The following is a 4,822-nucleotide window of genomic DNA, read 5'->3' as shown; positions in this document are numbered from 1 at the left end:
GTAATAATATATATGGATTTACTTCCACATATAGGCTCCTTAAGCACAAGAGTTTTAATTCCAAAGTATATTCTGAGGCCCTCATGTTGGGGATATTTATATAGAGGAAACTGATGCTTGGGAATAGAGAAGAATGAAAAAGCAGTTTGCACAGCAGGAACAGGTTTTCTTCAGTGAACTTTCAGGAGAGATAAAAGGAAGCAGAGGAAACAAACCCAGATTTTAGAACTATACTCTGGAGCCCACTGGGGTTATGAGAAGTGAGCAGTAGAAAAATTAGTCTGGGGAGTCTTGTGTTAGAGGTCATATTGTGAATTTGGCATGAGTTGCTAGGTGCTAGGCAGAGGTACTAAGATTAAAAGACACTGTGTACAGTGAAGAAATGTGGCGTAACAGTTTATTGAAATCATCTCTAGCACAGGGTGCTAGCACATTGGGCACTCAAGGGTAGGAGACAATAATGTAAGTTACTGAATCATAAAGGTATTGACTAGAAAGGCAGATAGGATAGAGTCTTAGATTTAAGGAGATTAAATGCCTCATAACATACTTAATATCTTTAAGAAAAGAAAATGGATTTTTTTTTTTCCTCCATGGAATCTATATTTTATTTCAGAGTAGAACAGGACTTTGGGAGATCCTGATATTTTCAATTTTTTGTTTACTTTCTTGATAGGAACATTTTATTATTTTTTTAAGATGTAATTGATATAACATTGTATTAGCTTTATATGTAGCATAATGATTTGATGATATATATATATATATATATAACAAAATGATTACTCCAGTAAGCATCATCACCACACATAGTTGCAGTGTTTTTTCTTGTGATGAGAACTTTTAAGATTTACTCTCAGCGACTTGCAGTATACAATGCAGTACTGTTAACTATAGTCATCATGCTGTACATTACATCCCCAGCACTTATGTGTCTTTTAACTGTAAGTTTGTACCTTTTGACTGGAACTTTGTACCATTTGGTCACTGCCTCACAGCTAGTATGAGGTATGGATAGTACAATGGATCAGTAGTCATAGGGAAATTGATCTCTTGTTTTCTTTTTGCCTGCAGTCTCTGTCAGGCTTTAGTTTCAATGGTATATGTGCTTTCAAGAAAGAAGTGTAAAGTTTTCCTTTTCAAAATGCTCTGGAATTTTTTTAAAAAAAAGAGCTTTATTGAGAGAGAATTCACCTACCATTCAACCCATTTAGAGTACTATTTAATGGTAGGTATATCCTTGGTGGCTCAGATGGTAAAGAATCTGCCTACAGTGTAGGAGATCTGGATTCAGTTGCTGGGTCAGAAAGATCCCTTGGAGAATGGAATGGCTACCCACTCCAGTATTCTTGCCTGGAGAATTCCATGGACAGAGGAGCCTGGTGGGCTACAGCCGTAGGATCACAAAGAGTCGGACATGACTGAGCAGCTTTCACTCACTCCGTATATTCACAGATATGTACAACCATCACCACAGTTGATTTTTAGAATATTTTCATCACTTTCAAAAGTCGTCCCACCATGACAACCTCTTAGTCTTAAGCAACCACTAATCTACTTTCTGTCTCTAGATTTCTGTATTCTGGGTTTTTATGTGAATGCAGTCATTTAATGTGTGATCTTTTGTGACTGGCTTCTTTTACTTCACAATGATTTCAAGGTTCATTTATGAAATAGAATGTATTAGTGTTTCATTCCCTCTTATGGCCAAATAATATTTGCACATTCTGTTTATCCACTTGTTCATTGATAACACTTGTTTGTCTCTGATTTTTGGATTCTAGCAACTAGTACTTTGTGTGAAGTGTGAAGTGATATTTCATTGTGGTTTTGATTTGTGTTTCTCTGATAACTAATAGTGTTGAGTGTCTTTTCATGTGATTATTGGCCCTTTTTATATCTACCTTGGAGAAATGTCTATTTATATCTTTTGCCATTTTTAAATTGAGTTATTTGTCTTTTTATTATTGAACTGAAAGGTGTTTTTTTTTTTTTGCTATACATATTTTAGATATTAAGCCTTTATCAGATACATAAACTTCCAACATTTCCTCCCATTCTGTGGGTCGTTTTTTCATTTCTTGATGGTGTCCTTTGAAGCACAAGTGCCTTTAATTTTGATGATATACAGTTGATTTTTTTCTTGTGTTGCTTGTACTTTTGGTATCTTATTTAAGAATCTTTTGCCAGATCCTAGGTTATGAAGATTATCCTTATGTTTTTCCTAAGAGATTGATACTTTTACCTCTTAAATTTAGATCTCTGATCTGTTTTGATTAATTTTGTAATGGTGTGAAGTAAGGATCCCACTTCATTCTTTGCATATTGAGCTTTGATTATCCCAATACCATTTTTAAAAAAGACTGTTCCTTCATTCAATGATCTCAGTACCCTTGTGAAAAATCCACTGAAAACGTGTATGACTTTATTTCGGGATTCTCAGTTGTATTCCATTATACGTCTGTCTCTGTGCTGATTTGATTACCATTGGTTTATATTAAGCTTTGAAATCAGGAAGTGTGAATATTCCTGTTCTGTTGTTTTTTAAAAGATGTTTTGGCTGTTCTGAGTCCCTTGCGATTCTGTATGAAATTTGAAATCAGCTTGTCACTTTCTACAAAGGAGAAAGCTGAAAATCTCATGGGTTTGCTTTGAATCTGTAGATCAGCCAAGGAGTATTACCATCTTTATAATATTAAATCTTCTGATCCATGAACATGGGATGTTTCTGTGTTTATTTAGATCTTTAATTTCTTTCAACACTGTTGAAATGAGTGGTTTTCAGTGTATTAACTTTACACTTTTGTTAATTTATTTTTAAGTATTTTATTTTTCTAGTTACTTGGATTAGTATAGAAATGCAACTGAATCTATTGATTTTACATCTGCAACTTAGCTAAACTCACTTTTAGTCCTAATAGTTTTTAGTGAATTCCTTAGGATTTTCTATATGAAATTATCAAATCATCTGCAAATAGAGATAGTTTCTTCTGTTACAATCAGGATGCCTTGTATTTCTTTTTCTTGCCTGATTTCCCTGATTAGAATGGTAAAATTTTGAATATAACTGGCAAGAGTGAATATCATTGTTTTGTTTCTAGTTCCTTCTATTCATAGAACTTCTTTCAGTGTCTGTTGTAAGGGGTCAGTTAGCAACAAATTCGCTTCATTTTTATTTGGTAAAGACTATTTCATCTGCAATATTTGAAAGATAGCTTTGCTGAATATCAGCTTCTTGGTTGATGGATTTTCTTTGACACTTTGAACACATATTTCTACTGCCTCCTGGCCTCCATTGTTTCCACCGAAAAGTCAGTTTCGAACCTCGATGCAGTTCCGTTGTAAATGAAAAATTGTTGTTCTCTTGATGCTTTTTGGATTTCCTCCATGTCTTTGACTTTCAGCATTTTAAGTGTGGTATGCCTGTTTGTGGATCTCTTTGTATTTATCTTCTTTAGTGTTTGTCCAGCTTCCTGATGTGTAAGTTACTGCTTTTCAATAAATTTGGGACATTTTCAGCCATTGTTTCTTTGAATGTCCCCTTTTCTCTCTGTTCCTTCCTTTTTGTAGTTACATATGTATTGTGTACTTACTGGTGTTTCACATTTATGTTCATTTTTTTCATTCTTTTTTCTTTCTATTCTTCAGCTTGCATAATCTGTAAGTGATCTATCTTTAAGTTTGTTAATTCATTTTTCTGCCCGTTCAAATCTACTCTTAAGCCCTTCTAGTGAATTTTTTATTTCAATTACTATACTTTTCAGCTCTACATTTTCCATTTGCTTCTTTTTTGTAATTTCTATTGCTTAATTAATATTCTTTATTTGATGCAACTTTGTTATCATACCTTCTTTTACTTCTGTAATCCTGCTTTCCTCTAGTTCTGTGAACATATGTGTAATGGCTGTTTTGAAGCCTTTTTGTTGTTGTTGTTAAATCTGACACGTGATTGCTCTCACAGTTTCTGTTGACTGCTTTTTTTCCCCTGTGTGGGTCATATTTTCCTGTTTTTTTGCATGCCTCCTGATGTTTTTGTTGAAAACTGGACATTTTAGACATTTTACATTGACATTTTAGATTGTATATATAGATAATAGACATTGTGTGTTGTAACTGGGTACAGGTCTTCCTCTACCCTCATTTGTGATTTGTTACTGTTATTTGCATGGTTATTTGTTGTTTAGTGACTGGATCAATTATTTTGTTGAAGTTGAGTTCAGTTCAGTCGCTCAGTTGTGTCCAACTCTTTGCAACCCCATGAATCGCACCACGTCAGGCCTCTTTGTCCATCACCTACTCCCAGAGTTCACTCAGATTCAACGTCCATCGAGTCAGTGATGCCATCCAGCCATCTCATCCTCTGTTGTCCCCTTCTCCTGCCCCCAATCCCTCCCAGCATCAGAGTCTTTTCCAATGAGTCAGCTCTTCGCGTGAGGTGGCCAAAGTACTGGAGTTTCAGCTTTAGCATCATTCCTTCCAAAGAAATCCCAGTGCTGATCTCCTTCAGAATGGACTGGTTGGATCTCCTTGCAGTCCAAGGGACTCTCCAGAGTCTTCTCCAACACCATAGTTCAAAAGCATCAATTCTTCGGCACTCAGCCTTCTTCACAGTCCAACTCTCACATCCATACATGACCACAGGAAAAACCATACCCTTGATTAGACGGACCTTTGTTGACAAAGTAATGTCTCTGCTTTTTAATATGCTATCTAGGTTGGTCATAACTTTCCTTCCAAGGAGTAAGCGTCTTTTAATTTCATGGCTGCAATCACCATCTGCAGTGATCTTGGAGCCCCCAAAAATAAAGTCTGACACTCTTTC

The 4,822-nt window shown here is 35.4% G+C and overlaps 1 protein-coding gene across 10 annotated transcripts in view; it reads left to right on the top strand.

The window, feature by feature from the left end:
- The window catches only part of LOC104994089 (chromosome unknown open reading frame, human C11orf30), an 81,385-nt gene that overhangs the window by 31,743 nt on the left and 44,820 nt on the right, over nucleotides 1-4,822 (top strand). The window lies entirely within an intron of this gene.

Source organism: Bison bison, unplaced genomic scaffold, assembly GCF_000754665.1.
Source record: "Bison bison bison isolate TAMUID 2011002044 unplaced genomic scaffold, Bison_UMD1.0 scf7180017864251, whole genome shotgun sequence".
Taxonomy (NCBI): Eukaryota; Metazoa; Chordata; class Mammalia; order Artiodactyla; family Bovidae; genus Bison; species Bison bison.
The sequence above is the reverse complement of the archived record's forward strand: the minus strand, read 5'-3'. Positions and strand labels throughout refer to the sequence as shown.